The 17,413-nt window shown below is 34.5% G+C and overlaps 1 long non-coding RNA gene across 1 annotated transcript; it reads right to left on the minus strand.

The window, feature by feature from the left end:
- Positions 1–1,040: 1,040 nt before the first annotated feature.
- On the minus strand, positions 1,041–4,489 carry LOC114915425 (uncharacterized). Its single transcript, XR_003803424.2, has 2 exons — positions 2,379–4,489; positions 1,041–1,744 (listed from the first exon to the last, which is right to left on the minus strand). It is a non-coding gene; the product is annotated as an uncharacterized LOC114915425 (long non-coding RNA).
- Between the last annotated feature and the right edge of the window lie 12,924 nt (positions 4,490–17,413).

Here is a 17,413-nt window from a genome sequence, read left to right on the forward strand (position 1 = left end):
TTATATCAATTCTGAAAAACTGAAGTAGATTTAAGCATAAATTTACATCAGTTCTTTGGAGAACCGATGTAGAATTATACTTAAATCTACATCGATTTTCTTAAGAACCGATGTAGATTGCATTTTTAAAAAAAAAAAAATCATGCTTATTTTTGGATTATTTCTGATTACAAGAAAACACTTAGTACTCCAAAATAAAATCTGCTAGTATCTTGTACGAAAGGAAAAAATGGGAATAATATCAGGTTAGTGAGTCCCAAGGATCTACATAAGTAACAAAATGAAAAATGAAACAGGATAAATATCAATGAAACATGCAACCCCAAACTAGTAGCAACCATAAGTTCATCATCCTCAACAGAACTGTTTATGGGTAAATACCTGTGAATCCAGTATCTAAAAAGAAATGAAAGACAACAAGAAAACTTCAGCTAACTACTTTCAAGTAGAAATATTTTGTAATAAAGATTCTACAATAATGCTGCAAGTATCATAGAGTCCAGACCACCGGAGAAAAGAATTTCCACAGGAACAAATTTCTCTTTCGTGATACCAGGTATCACAGCCTACGCAATTGAATCCAAAGATTCTTATCTTGAGTCATACAAAATTACGAATATAAATAACACTATCAAGTTTCACATGTGTTGTACGAGTATTTTAATTTAATTAAACCATATAAATAAAAAATAAATTAAAGAGAATGGTATATTAATAATGAATATTCGATCTTATTAGATAGGAATAAATTAAAACGAGAGCACTTTTAAAATTGAGGGGGAAATTATAAAAATAAATCATTTGAAGCCAAATTTTAAAAATCAAATTCAAATTAGATTGAGTAAGATTACAATAATTGTAAAGTTCAATTTATCTATAAAGAAAGAATTCCAATTTGATATAATGTCTCAATATTCAAATTTAAAATTTAAATCAAATTAAAATTAAACTTGAGTAACAGTGTTTAAAATGAATAAAAATATAAATAAAAAAATAAAATAAAATAAATACCCAATGTTAAAAAAGACATGTCACATAACTAGGAAAGAAATAGGAAATAATCCTAAATATTCCAAAAATAATAGAATATACATATTACCAGTGACATATGAATACAAAACTTGTAGCCAGTTCCAATTAAGTTGCATACCTGATAAATAGTATACAATGATGTACGCCTTAACACAGACTCCTTTAAAGCATTAAGCAAAATATAAGTTGATGGCATTGGAATTACAGGTTGAATTGAGCCTACATAATGACTTTTTCCCCTTTTTCTTGTAAAGCTAGAATTTTTAGTCAGACCAGCAGTCAAACAGATGACCTACCTAGCCCTCATATTCATTCCTCCACTAGTCCAGGTTTACAACAATGTAACTAACAAGAAAATCCAAATAATTAAAATATACAGGGGAGCAAAAACTCTGTAATTTGACATTAGAGAAATAAAATCATTCATGAACCTAATCTAACAGCTTGAGCTTTAAGCAGAGTTGGTCCTTGACAATTAAAAGCAAGTGAGAATGAGGGGGAAGAAAAAATTTTAAGAAGTGATATTTAACATTTCTTATAGCCTTCTCACCCCTTGTTTCATAATTCTCAATAAAAAAACCTAATGGAGTTCCAATTCAACTGTTCTGATGCAAGATCCTTTGTCATCTTTCCCAATTCAACTGTTCTGATGCAAGCTGGTTCCAGTTTCTATGTGAAGTCCAACAATCTAGCATTTCCATCCAACTTTGCCCTGTAACAATTAGGATGCGTTTGGAAAACCTTACTTTTATGATATAGCTTTTCAATGTATTTGGATAAGCTTTTAAAAGAAAATGCTTATATGGTGCCTTTCTTTTCAGATCTTTTCTTAAACTTATGTAAAAACTGAAAACATCACAACAACTTCTTTTAGGTTTTTGTTGGATCTCTTTTTAAAAAATTTATATAACTATAGAACTTCTAAACCTGTTTTTAATTATAAATAAGTTTTTTTTAATAAAAGCAATCAAAATATCAGTTTTCATTGAGCAACTTTGCAACAGAGATTGTATTTTTAAACTACTTGAGTCATGAGAAAATATTAACAGGAGAGTGAATTTACCAATTTTAGCTTTCCTGCATATTGGCTATGTCCAGCCTAAACAATAGACGGTGACATATAGTAATCAACACTTGCTATTATAAAGTAAAATTCAAATGTCAAATAAGTTTTAGCTTTTCATGAACCTAAAATAAGGTGATATAATGGATTAAATGCTAAATGAGCAATATGTATTTGGTATAAATTGTTACCCTGAAAATTTTAAAGAAATTTTAAATTCCAAATTTTCAATTAAATAATATAAAATAACAGAAACGAGTACACTAGAGACGAATAGCTAAACCTGTTCATCTCTATTTCCAACAGATGCAAGCCCTATGAAACGAGTGACATGCACAGCATCTACATTGGAATATGGTTCACGGGCATAGTATATTCCTTTAGTGCCTACAATGTGATAACTACCCCCAAAAAAAATCATGAGAAAAAACTGCAATGGCTAGAATCGGCCTTCTTTTACAGAGGCCACAAGAGAGTCCACAAAAGGCACATTTAGCATACCAAATTCCTCCAGGACATATGGCACAAATCCTGATCTATTCATGATTCTCGTATAGCCCTAGTCTTGTAATTTTAATTAATCTCATGCTTATTAACCCAACCAAATCCATTTACTTTTTACTGCTAGTGAAATTGTCATTCCCAGTTACAAGGACAACAAATGCAATATCAAAATTCACTATCCTATAACAAGTATACGGAACATGATAGAACACACAAACCCTCAAGTGAACAAGGAACCAGCGGCCTTACCCTGTCAAATCTCAAGTGCACAATCCAACCAAAAACTGTGAAATGTAGTTCACGCATACAATTCTATTCATTAAACATAAAGTACCTAAGATGTTAACTACCTTTATGGTAGTTCCACACAAAACTTTCAACAACAAAAAATGTAGCTGCTATCTATCTAACAATTACTGTGGTTTGATCTCTTACACTAACTCTGATATAGTTGAATCACTGCCGACAGCCTTAGAGAGTCCAGCAGGAATGTCCGAAGCAGCTAGTCTATTGGTCACCCCACTTGGCCATTCGTTAGTAATAACAAATCAAGGAAGTGAACAAACAGAAACACATTACATCTAGCCATCTACTTAGCTTATATACAACGTGAGATGGGAAGTAACTAACTAAGAACCTCGATGGCCTCGCTCCCCCTGCTGAGGGTGCAATAGCCATTCATGATGGTGTTGTAGAGGAAGCAATCGGGCTTGAAGCCCTCGCGATGGAGGACAACGACGAGGCGCGTGGCCTCTCAGAGGTTCTTGGAGTTGCAGACGTTGTCGATGAGGATGGTGTAGGTGACGAGGTCGGGCTTGAGGGCGAAGTCGGGGCACATCTCGTCGATGAAGGCATAGACGGAGGAGAAGGGGCGGGACTTGCAGAGGTGCTTGAGGAGGTGGTTGAAGGTGAAGGTGTCCGGGGGGCAGTGCTTGGAGGCGAATTCCTTGAGCAATTGGACGGCGTGGTCGAGACGGGAGGCGGAGCAGAGGGCACGGACGGCGATGTCAGCGGTGGCGACGTCGGGGGCGAAGCCGGAGGAGAGCACGAGGTTTAGAGTTTGGTGGATGGGGGAGAGGGATTGGGAGTAGGAGGAGGCGGCATGGGTTTAAGTTGCTGATGAGTGAAAGGGAAAAAATTAGGTTCTCATTTCTACATAGATCATAAGTAAAATCGATGTAAAACAATTCTTGAATTTTATTTTTACATTTATCATAAGTAAAATTGATGTAAATATATTTTTATTTTTTATTTATTTACAAATTATTGATTTTACTATAATTGATGTAAATATGATGTTAAATAATATTCTAGTAGTAGTGATAGAAATCTTAACTGATTTTGATGGATATCGGTTCGGATAATTTTCTTAAAATATGTGATACATGCACACTCCTATGATGTAATCTAGACCTGTCCATATCACCTGCTAAATATTATTACGAATTAGAAAAACCATGGGACCAAACATAAGTCATGTTCCCACCGAAGAAACACAATGGTACGTGTTTACAGAGAACATGTGTCCAGGTACGTGGCCAACACATATAATAGACTTACATTGTCTGAAATCTGAATCCCTGGTATACTGCTACCACACAGACCTAAAAGTCTATCACATGGATCATAAATAACCACGCTGCCACCTGCAATGATCATTCAAGCAAAATGAAATCAAACCAGGACACGTTGCGCAAAGATTCTGCCATACGTACTCCCTTTTATCAATATGAATCAGAGATGACAGTTCAACATTTAACTCAACAAAAATGAATTTAATGTAGCGTCGTTTCTATGAAACGTAGAGGAAACAATTTGTGTTCTTTGACTAAATGCACCATGCATTTCTAGGATACGCAGAGGAAACAATGTGTTCTTTATCTAGAGTTTGGCGATTCTATCCTTCTAGACTGATATTAAAATTAGAAGTATTATTTTATTTTTCATATAAATCAATTTATTGAAAAGGAATTATACTTTTTGATCATAAAAAATTGTACCTGTTTGAAGGGCACACTCGTAATTTTCTTGTATGCTGAGGGTCGAACGAGATCTCCGATCGAATATTCCAATAAAGGGGAAGTACTTGCAAAAGGCACTCCGATGCTCAAGTTAGGACAAAGCACAGATATCGATAACAATTAATGAACAGTGACGTGACCTCGTGACATGAGTTATTTATACTGACATTGATGGGCCCGGACTCTCATGGGTCCTGTAACAGGATTACCATATTAGATAATACGTCTCTAATCGACTTATTGGTGTAATTAATCCTTAACTGTTAATTAAGAGTGATCTCTAATTGTTAATTAGGGAGATCTGGACTTATAGATTATCTAGTAGCCGATCGGCTGTCGGCTACCTAGTTCGGCCGCTTGGGTGCCGATTGAGTATCGGCCACCTGGTGACTGAATGGTCTTACTAGTACAAAAATGAATAATTTGTATTTTATTTAAAAATATTTTTCTTTTATAAATAAAGTGGTCATATCAGCATTAAAATTTGCTGCATTTTTCATTCTATTCGAATCCGTACTTACTATGCCGACCTGATAAATCAACTGGAAGAAATGAACAGAGAAAACGAAAGAAGATTAACATATACATGGGAAAGTGGAGAAACGAATGTTTTTCTTATACAATTACAAAATTATCTTTATATACATTTTTACTTTTATTTAATATTATTAAAGTCATTTATATTTCTTCTTTATTTTCTACACAACTAATTTTATAAAAAGAAAAAGTTATATATTATTTTATTTGAGTTAATTAACTATTAATGTAAAAAAATTTATATCGATATTCAATTATATATTTTAATAGTATCATGTTAATTGTTTATTTAATAAAATAAAAATAAAATTAAATAATTTAAAAAATATGATTAATTATTAATGTAAAAAATTTTATACTTACAGTATATTAATGATTAATTTATTTTATTTACTCTTCTTTCAATTTTAATTTCATTATTTTTTTTCACGTTGTACTTCGTCTCATAAAGCTAGCATATCCCAATATCCATAGTTTAGTTGAATATGATGGTATACCACGTGGATAGCTAATGAACACTAACTAAAGTCACCTGCATGTATCTCCATTGTCACGGATGATAAAATGGGACACTTCGACCAATGTAAGTCCAATCATGGTATTAAAAAGAGTCAGACATCTTAGAGCACTTTAAATGAGATGCTTGTTGTATATCTTAAAAATAAGTAATAGTATTTATTAAAAAAAATTATTGGAATTATTTTATATGACAAGTTAAGTTTTAAATTTTTTAGCTTTATTGTTTCTTCAAGCAACAATGCTTAGCAATCTAAAATTTAAAATGGAGAGGTATGATTAATTGATTTGATCCAAGATGAAATATGGATAGAAAATTTGGAAAAAGTGTAGTATGAGGTGTCAAAAAGTGTAGTATTAGTTATAAAAAAATAGGAATGCTTATAAGCAATTTTTATTGAAACAAAAATTGTAAAAATATAGTATGAGTTGCTTATGAGTGACATGACACAGTGGGACCCATTTAAATTGGCTGAGAGTTGCTTATAAGCAACTCCCACTGTAAATACTCTTAGTTCATCTTGTTTAAGAGTGGGTTAATGAGTCACTAAGTTGCTTCGAGGAACATGATTATCCTTATTTATACTTACATGTAGTTGAAAATATTGTTTTAAAAACTAAATTGATTATCAAATCAATCAAATTACTATATTAGTAAGTTTGAGGTCGAACAAGTTAGTCATTAATTAAAAAATATTCATATATATATATATATCATGCTTTAAAAAAACTCTCAAAAAGTTTGTAATCGATATAATACTAGCAAAGCAAACAAATTATTAGGTCAAAAGTCAAACTTAGGTCTTTCTGATTTAAAGTTTTGTTGTTGAACAAAGAGGTTTTTGATTAATAGAAAATATTTTAAAATGACTTAAATGAATCTTTTGATAAGACACAACTTCTCACTAAGATGCAATTTTTCATAAGACGAATGTTTGTAAAATACGAAAATTGCACTAAGATGAAACTTTATTTATAAAGACAGATATGCATTAAATTGTTGTCATTTGTGATCTCTAAAAAAGGAAGTGACTGAGTTTGAATGTTCCTTACTAGATCGAATTCAAAAAATGTTTCCTCAGTACCTACACTTTACAAAAAATGGAAAGAAAGATATGTCTTGCATTAGAAAAGGGTAAACAATTCTCTACAAATAGGGTAAGTTGTAGTTAAAGTTGTTTCAATACTATGCCAACCTGACACGTGCATGGTTCTATCCATTTGATACCTAAAAGGTGATAAATAACTTCTTTGATTAGATAAGAAGTGACAATTTGGTAAAAACATTTAATGCAAGCATTTGTTACACAAACAAACACTTCTCTCCTTAAAAAGCAAAATAAGAAGACGGACGAAACAAGTCAAGTGAGAAAAACTCATGGATTTGCAACTGTCATATTCTTTGAAGCGCCTATAAAAGGAAACTTAGTGATTCAAACAAAATAGAGATGCATATACACGTATAGAGATTTAGAGAATGCATAAAGAAATATTTTTATTCTATACATTACCTTTGTACTTAATTTGTTGTATCATATTTTGAAAGGAAGACGAAAAAATTTTCAAACCTTTGTAACTTTGAGTTGTTGGAACACGAAAAAATTCAATCTTGCCTACAGATGGTTTAGACTTCTACTTAGAGATCTCACCAGTTAGGGAATGCTCGAAAATCAGACTAATCCTTAATAATGATTTTTGATAAAGGTTCTTAGGAGTCGTGTAGACACCCAATTTCGTCACGGGTACCCAAACCAAGGACAAAGGTCTACTAGAGCAAGACAAACAACCCTTGAGGGGTCCAACGCATTCGGCAACATTTTTGTTATGATAATATCTTATGTTAAAAACTAAATTTTGACGATCTGACCGTTGAAGTTAAATATCAATGTATTGAGAAGATATCATCAAAATTTTAGCATGATCCAATAGTTAATGAATTCTCTAGAAGTCTCACACTGTAAATAGGAAAAGTAGCATGTACGGCCCCTAAGGGCCCAATAAAGCACCTAAACGGGCCAAGATGGCTCTCGAAGGCCCAGAAAACTCAACAAAACTAATCTAGGGCACGGAACGACCATTCCCAAATTGGAACGGTTCGTTCCCAATGTTGGAACGGTTGTTCCCCTTTTCAAAAAATTTTACATTGGGCAACATTTTTTTTCTTCTGATAATATCTCTTGCTAAAGACCTAATTTTGACGATCCAACCATTGAAGTTAAATACCAATGTATTAAGAAGATATCATCAAAGTTTTAGCATGATCCAACGGTTAATGATTTCTCTAGCGGCCTCGCAATGCAGCTAGGAAATATGAATCCTATACTAGAAGGGAAAAACTAATGTTGCTGATGCTTTGTCAAGGAGACATACTTTACTTGTCTCTCTTGGATCCCAAATCTTGGGATTTGATCACATTAAGGAGTTGTATACCAATGACTCTGAATTTAGTGAAACATTTACCCAATGTTTGCATAAGCCTTAAGGAGGTTTCTATGTGTATGAGGGGTACTTATATAGAGAAGGACGAATTTGCATACCCCAAGGATCCACTAGAAAGCTCCTTGTTAAAGAAAGTCATGAGGGTGGTCTCATGGGGCACTTTGGAGTTGAGAAAACTCTAAGTCTATTAAAAGAAAAATTCTTTTGGCCCCACATGAGAAAGGATGTTGAGAGGTTTTGCTCTAGATGTATAGCTTATTTACAAGCAAAGTCTAAAGTAATGCCTCATGACTCCTATATACCCTTACATGTTGCTAACTCTCCATGGGTTGATATAAGCATGGATTTTATATTGGGCTTGCCCAGGACCTAGAGAGGCATGGATTTTATCTTTGTGGTAGTAGACAGATTTAGTAAAATGACTCATTTTATTCCCTGCCACAAGATAGATGATGTTAGAAACATAGCAAGACTCTTCTTTAAGGAAATGGTTAGACTTCATGGTCTAACCAAAACTATGGTGTCAAATAGGGATACTAAGTTTCTTAGTCATTTTTGGAGAACTTTTTGGAGTAGACTAGGAACTAAACTACTTTTCTCAACTACTTGTGATCCCCAGACTGATGGGCAAACTAAAGTAGTTAATAGATCCCTATCTTCCATGTTGAGGACAGTCCTTAAAGGAAACCACAAATCTTGGGATGAGTACTTGCTCCATATCGAGTTTGCCTACAATATGGTAGTTCATAAAAAGACCAAGATTTCACCTTTTGAGGTTGTTTATGGTTTCAATACTCTTAAACCCTTGGACATAGTACCCCTACTTGATTCTCATCATTACTTTCATAAGGAAGGGGTATCTAGGTCTGATTTTATAAAAAAAATTTCATGAAAGGGTTAGAGACCATATTCAACAACAAAATAAGAAATATGCCTTAGAAAAAGGCAAAGGAAAGAAAACCCTTATTTTTTAGGAGGGTGATTGGGTTTGGCTTCAATTGAGAAAGGAAAGATTTCCCTCTCAAAGGAAGTCTAAACTCAATCTAAGAGGATATGGTCCTTTTCAAGTCCCCCAAGGGATCAATGATAATGCATATAGGCTAGATCTCCCAAATGATTATGGAGTAAGTAATACTTTTAATGTAAGTGATCTTATTCCTTTTGCAACCTTTGATGAGGAGGAGGTCGAGTTTATAGATTTAAGGACAAATCCACTTCAAGAGGGAGGGAATGATGGACCATGGGCCAAGGGCCCAATTACTTGAGCTATGGCCCAAAGGACACATGAAGGATTGGCTATCTTGGAGGTTATTGGGCTTTCCAAGCCCAAGCTATTCTTCATGTGGGCCTAGGCCAAATTTCACATATTGGGCTTTTTTTTTCTTCCATATTTTCCAAGAAATTGATTTAGCTAGGTCTAACCACCATTTGGTGAACCTAACTAAACCAATCCAAGTTTTTGGATTGGATTAAATATGGAAATCAAGCCTTGGCCGCCTAGCCTTGTTCCCTTGGCCAAATTTCTTGGCTTGCATTGCACACTTGGGAAGCTTGTGCTACAAGCTTCTAACTTAGCTTGCTTCCCAAAGCTTTCTCCACAAGCCTCCTAAATCGACTAGGCCAGATAAGTTAAGCTAAACATGGTTCTCTTGAACCATAGTTAGCTTAGCTTGCACCACAAGTTTCCCTACTCGATATAAGTCTTTCTTCTACCTTTGTAATCACTTTTGATGATATATGAGATTAGAATTCAGAAAATTATATCTCTTTCAAGAGTCCTAGACCGTGGAGAACACCTTCTCCTTAAGAACCTTCACAAAGGAATCCTTCCTTTGTGCCTTGGTTCATCAACGATGATGGAGGACCATCCTTAGAGCTTCATATGGGACCCATCATTAGGTCCATGACTAGGAGATTGGAAGAGGATAGGGGAGCTAACATGCCTAGAGACATGCTTCTTATGGCTGTAGAATATTAATCATTCTCCTAAGCCTTGTTAGCATAGAATTTACTTCTATTCCTATTTTTCCCTTATCTTTAATTTCCTATTTTTGCCCTTGTATTTTGGGTACCTTAGACATAGGAATTATTTTACCTGGATTTCCAATTTTTCCCTTGTATTTTGGGGTACCTTAAACATCGGATTTATTTTTACTTGTATTTCCCATTTTCCTCTTGTATTATGGGGTGCCTTAAATTATAGGATTTTATTTTATAGCTAAGGTATTTTATTAAGGTTGGAAACTAGGTGTAGACGTGTTTTTTGGTAGAATTGGATTTACTTTTGGACTTGGCAAGGCTTAGGCCCAAGTGGAGGTCATCTATGTTGCATGGTCTTATCATGCACCTAGACGTAGCTTATCCAAACCTAAAGATTCCATCCTTGGCCTCCAAGTAGCATCTAGGGTTAATTTAGGTTTCACTTGAAGTGCATTTGGCTTGCATTACTCGGCCATGCACTCTTAAATGTAACCCTAAATGCCTCGTCCCTTCTATAAATACCCTAGGCTAGCCTCCTCATAGATACTTTGGAAATTAATATATTGAGAGAGCCTTTGTGCCTTGATATTTTTCTTAGTCTCCCTTGATCACTATTTTCGGCCAAACCCTACCTATCTCCATCCTTGAGAGAAAACCCTAGAAGTGGCCTTCATCACCCATGGACTGAGCCAAACCCTAGAGTGCCTTCTCAAGACTTTCATCAAACACCTTTCCCTCACCCTTCATTTTCGTTCATCCTCCCAAAAACACGTCCCCATGAAGAGCTTTGATCCAAGGAGCAAAGGTATCCTTCACATTGATCACCACCCCTCCATCAATGCTAGCAAGGATTCCATCATGTAGTATCCAGAGCCAAAAGTTCTTCAAGGGTAACCTCTAGTCTATTTTCAATTCTGGTCATGTCTTTGTGTCTTATTGATTGTCTAAAATGTTGTGCTAAAATGGATCATTATCTTGCCATATTTTCATGATCCATAATTCTTTTTTCATGTGTTGATTTATGCCATATTCATTCTTGTGAATCATCTTTGTGTTTTAGGCTTCCTTATTTAAGTTCCTACCATTTTTCTTTTTAAGTTTGAGTTGCTGGAAATTTTTGGTTGAATGATAAATATTGATGAAATGATGATTTTTATTTTGTAATCCATCCAGTTTTGTCATAAACTACCTTGAAAAGCATTCAAAGTATTCATGCTTCATCCTTGAAATGATTAAAACATGACATGCATGCCACATTTTTGATGAAATGGTTGTGAGTCCCTAGTATGCAAAAGGATACTCCAAAATTTGCTAATCAAACCAACAAACACAAGTGTAAAACCCAAGCAAAGGAGAAATATAAAATTCAAAAAAAAAAAAAAGAAGTGGCTGGACCTTGAACTTACAAAAAAAGAACCGAGGCCTATTCAAGCATAAAAAGGAACAAAAGAATCAAAATCAAGTAAAAAGGGGACCTTTGCTAGACTTGTGAATTTTGGACAAATTTTCCTACCTTGGCACTTGGAGTTATTCTTGGACTATTGAAAAATACTTATTGGCCGAATAAGACCTTTAATCAAATATATTAAGTGCATCATTTCTTTTTAAACCTACTTGTTGAATTCCATTCTAGTGTCATTCTAGGACTTAATCTTTTGAGTGCTTGCCTTTCTTTAATGTGCCTTAATTTTAGCTTTGTGTCTTCTTTATATTCTTAAGTTTTTCACATTAATCTCCACTTGAGTTTAGCCTTTTAATTGTTCCTTTTTAGTTTTTATTCCTTAGCCTCTTGTACGCTTGGTTTGGTTTCTTCTTGGCCTAGGTGAGAAAAGCTTCTAAAACCACACACTCTCTTGGTGGATTGAGTGGATGGGTTGCCTGAATCGGTGTCCAAGGTGCTTTGGAGGATTACACCAAAAACTAAGAGAGCAAACACCAAGGAGAGGACTAATTTGGGTGTTCATTGTGAAGGGAAGCAAGTTGGAGACTTGAAGACTTGATTTTGCTAATTGCTTTCTCTTGTGCAATTTTTGGCCACTTGTGTTTTTGGCCTTTGTTTCTTTGATTTTGGTTTGTAATTGGCCTCTTTAAACCAAGTAGTTTTAGGGTAATTGGAGTAGTGCTTGTGGGAGTGGCTTGAATACCACCAAGGTCACTTCAAGCTCCCACCCTAGGGAATCCGACTAGCACATGCTTTAATTGTTTTCCTTGCATGTTTTATTACTTTGGTAGTATAATAATTGCTTAGGATCTTTTACTTTGTTTATTTTTGTTTAGAAGGCTTCAATTTGCCTACTAGGGGGCTGTGCACACACACACACTTAATTCTTGTACAAAAATTGTTATAAGAAAAGTGTAAAAGGGCTCAGTGATTTTTACTTGAAAAGGCTTGGTTTTTAAGTGATTCCTTGTAGTCCACCTTCCTTGATATTTCAATTTGTACACTTATGCCTTTTTATACTAATCTTGCACCTTAAAAACATTTGTGAAAACCTTTTATCACTCACTCTTTGTGAAAATCTTTTTGAACTCTATTTTTGAAAATCTTTCTTGATCAAATATGAGTGATCATTCTAGTGTGCAAGGTCATAACTCCTATAGTAGTAAACCCAGTGTTAGGGATGATCTTAGGGAGTTAAAAGAATATTTGAGGAAAAAAGAAAAGGAAAATATAAAAAGAGAGGAAGAACTTAGAAAAAGAGAAAAAGAGAATGCAAGGAATAATGAGGCAATAAGAAAGCTACTTGCCAAATTAGTTGTCGGGGGGGGTGGGGGTAGCTAATGGATCCCAACCAAGGGTCCCTCCAATTAGGTCCCCAAAAGGCAAAGGGGTTAGAATCCCTTCAAGTTTGCATGAGGAGGAAGGGCATCATACCCAACGTCCAAGTGAAAGCCTTTATAGTAGTCATCACAATGATGATTACTATCAAAGACCCCCAAGACAACTTACACATGGGGAGTCTTCCAATAAGGAACCCAACATTACTCTTCCTTCATTTGATGGTAAAGATAATGTGGAAACATATTTAGATTGGGAAATAAAAGTTGAACAACTTTTCTCTTGCCATGGAGTGAATGAAGATAGGAAGATTTCTTTAGCAACCCTTATCCAATATTGGAATGAGCTCTGTAGTGCCTTGAGGAGGACGCATATTCCTCCATACGATGACCGTGAGCTTATGGACAACCTACAAAGGTTGAAACAAGGGTCATCTAGTGTAAAAGAATATAGGCAAACAATGGAGTTATTAATGATGAGGGCTGGGATTAGGGGGGAAGAGAGGACCACAATCTCTAGATTTCAAAGTGGTCTTAATCTTGAGATAAGAGACAAAGTTGAACTTTTGCCTTATAGAGATTTGAATGAACTTGTCCAACTTTGTTCAAGGGTGGAGCATCAACTTAAAAGAAAATCTTTTCGAAAAGACTCCACTCCCTCTTATTCCAAGAGTTTTAAGAAGGAGGGCCACTCTTCCCAACCTTATCCCAAAGAATAAAAAGAAAAGAAAAAGAAAAAAAAAATCTTCTCTCAAAGCACCTTCCAAAGAATCTAAGGCAAGTGAAATCAAGTGCTTCAAGTGTCTTGGAAGAGGACATATTGCTTCTCAATGTCCTCCAAAGAAAACTATGATCTAAAAGCCCAAGTGAGGGGTGAATTGGATTCTATGACACTTCAATTTTTTTTCAGAGTTCTAAGGATCTTTATTTCAACTTAAAGTTTTCTAATATGAATTCTCAAAGAAGTGCCTTGAAAGACTTGCCAATGGGAATGATTCCTATATGCTTTCTTGATTAATCTTGATTAAGTCCAGTTTTAAGAACAACCAATATGCAATACTTTGATTTAGTTTAAAGCAATGTTAAGCATACAAACATATTAATCAAGATCACTAAGATATTGATCAATGTAAGAGATAAGGGTGAGAGAAGAATGCACAAGTATTTTATACTGGTTTAGCCACTGCACATGTGACCTACATTTAATCCTCAATCATAACCTGATCAAGATTTGTTCCACTATCTCAATGAAGAAGTTTTACAAGCATACCACACATGCATATACTCCGACATTCAAGATAATCACTTTCTTGCCCCCAAGAAAGAACTTCTTGTAGAAACCCACTACAAGAATTCCTTACCACTTGAGACACCTACTCAAGATTTCTCTTACACATTACACAAAGAATTAAAAGAACGAATTCACCTGGAAGCTGAACAAATCAAACTGTGAATTCCAAACAAATCTAAATCTTTCTCTCCCAAGAATGTAGTGATGATGATGATCTCTTTTAAAGCATTTCACAAAATTTTTCTCTTCTTGGTTTCACAAAGAAAGCACTCCAATGAGGTAACAAAGACTTCATAATATATTTTTTGTCTTTTAGATTCTCAGTTCATCTCTCTTCTGAATTTTCAAAGTGTGAAAGCTATTTATAAAGCCTTCAGATCCAAATAATCGATTATTTTAAAGGATAATCGATTATTTTGTTCTTCATGATTTCTGGAAACCACTCAAGAACAGAATAATCAATTATTTTGCAGGACAATCGATTATTCCAGAGAGTACTTCCTGAGATAATCAATTTTTCACAGATAATCGATTATTACAACAAGGCTCTTTTCACCTATTGCTGGAATAATCAATTACACTTAATGATAATCAATTATTTTGAGTTAGCTTTCAAAAACTCAATTTTATATTTCAAAAATCTTTCCAAGTATTTTTAAATAATCATCATACTCACTCTCAGTCAATTTAGAATAAGATTAACTCATGCACAAAGCATACACATGCAAAATAAGCTAATCAAAATAATACAACACATAAGAACTTATACGCTACTCCTATTACACATCATGATATTCATATCTTCCTTTCTTGACTTGTTTGTGTCCTTGGTCAGCTTCAACTCTCAGAATCCATCCTTTGTTATCATCAAAACTCTCATACTCTAGGGTTGAGTTGATTCACTACTCCATGAATCTCAACAATCTCCCCCTTTTTGATGATGAAAAACCAATATGTTTTGTAAACTAGCATTCCACATTGTTAGATATGAGTAGCTTATTTGCCTTGTTCATATTTATAATATTCAGACCTGCAAAACAACTCAAACCTTTCTCCCCCTTTGGACAACATAAAAAACAAATAGGTATATATATATATATATATGTCTAGATATAGAGAATTAATTTTTGCAGATTGCACATGTATATATCTATGCACAAGAGTCACTTGCCTAAGATCAATGCCACAAGACTAAATTGATAACAAGAAATTTGTCAAGCATCTTTATCATAGGCATTGTTCCAATTTATCCAAATTAATACCAAATTTTGTATCAAAAAACTTGATACAAGATTAACACAATTGTATTACAATACATCAACCACATTTTCATAAGTATAATCTCTAATGCACCAGCAAACATTAACAAATGTGCATCAATTCAATCAAAAATGCATACATTTGCTCAAACCACAATATGGTAATATCAAAATTCAAATCAATGTAACCATGATGAACTCATACCAAACACAATATAAAAACATCACCAAATTTAATTGCACCAGAAATAACATTGTTCAAACCAAAATAACCAAGATAAAACAAAATTAAAATATTCAGAAATTAAAATCATTACAACCAAATTGAAATTTTGAACTAGAGATTTGAACTAATATTTGAACTCCTAAAAACAGAACATTAACACTTCTAAATGCATCACTCTGAATCATCTTGCATTCCAAGTTGAGCCTTAATTTTTGCAATCTCATGATCAAGGTTATCAAACCGATCAAGAATGCCAGAATAATGTGACTCATGCTTCCTTGTCATTTCCATGACAACATCAAGCTTATTGATCATAATCTGTTCAAACAGAGAAAACGCTTTAGGTTCCGATTCTTGTTCTTGCATTGGTTCAGGCTCCACTTGTGGCGGCAGTTTGTCATCATGAGATGGAACTCCATCTTTGTCCGTTTCCAGTTCCGGTGTTGGAGGAACATCACCCTTGAACACCCATTTTTATCTTCCTATTTTAGCATCCCCATATGATGCAAAGAAGATTTTTCAATCTTGTTTGAGGCATGGAGAATTATCTTTTTCTCCCTTTGAAGATCTACTCCAGCCTTCTCAAAAATTCTAGATAGCAATAAAGCATAGGGTATTGGACCATCCTCCTTTCTCTTAGCCTTCCAGATACAATCATTCACAACTGAAACCCAATTTATCTTTTCCTTTTTCTTAATAACATGCATTAACAAAATATCATCTCTAGATATCTGAGCATTATTATGAAGCCTAGGTTTAAGCATCCAAGCTATTATAAAAGAAATCAACCTAGAGTTTTTCTTCACACCTCCAACCAGAAATTTGTTGTAATTTGTGGTCTTCGGGTTTCTTTGACAATCCCGAAAGGTTGACAACTCTTCAAAGTCCCCAAAATTGAAAGGTTGGGGTTTCATGCTCCTTGTTCCACTCATCCTAGCCACTTATTTCAAGGTTGGTCCATCTAGCTTTATGAGTTTCCCTTTCACCATTGATTGCATTATTCCCTCATTGCTTGAGGTGAAGCACAAAAACAGCCTTATAAGTTCCGGGTAATACAAACCTTCCAGCTCCAAGAACTTTCTAAGCTCTTGATGCTCCAATAGAGGAGGAAAACTGAAACCCTCACTCTTGAACCACTCCAACTTCAAAGTCTTCGAAGGAATGATACCACTACCCGCATACCACTCAAAGTAGTAGTCTTGGGTTTCTTTGTCAGCGAACCACTTGGAGATCAGTTGCTCAGCCCCTGTGGGCAGAGGTCTTTTGCTCCCCTTGACTTCAAGCTTCTTGATTCTCTTGGAAGATGAGGCCATTTTGTGACTAAAGATGGGTTCTTGATTTGGAGAAGAGAAGATGAAGATGAATGCTTAGGGTTAGGGTTTGTGTGTTAAACTTGAGAGAATGAATGGGTCTTATAGAAAACAAGAGGGTTAAGTGATTCTAAAACCCTAGATACCGGATTGGGTAGAAGAGAGGTGTCACTTATGAAGGAAAGTGAGAGGTTGGGAGTTGGCGCGAATAAAACCATTCAAAAACCGTCTAGAAAACCAAAGGTCGCGTAAATAATCGATTATCTATACAAATAATCGATTATTTGTATTAGTAAAATCAGTTTAAAACCCTGTCTACATTAAATAATTGATTATTTTTTAAATAATCGATTATTCCAGAGACTCATGTCTCATTTTTGCTCCTAGATAATTGATTATTTCTAGAATAATCGATTATTCCAGAGGCTTGCTCTTTCAATCCTTCCCAGATAATCAA

Source organism: Cajanus cajan, chromosome 1 (assembly GCF_000230855.2).
Source record: "Cajanus cajan strain Asha chromosome 1, NIPB_CcT2T_4, whole genome shotgun sequence".
Taxonomy (NCBI): domain Eukaryota; kingdom Viridiplantae; phylum Streptophyta; class Magnoliopsida; order Fabales; family Fabaceae; genus Cajanus; species Cajanus cajan.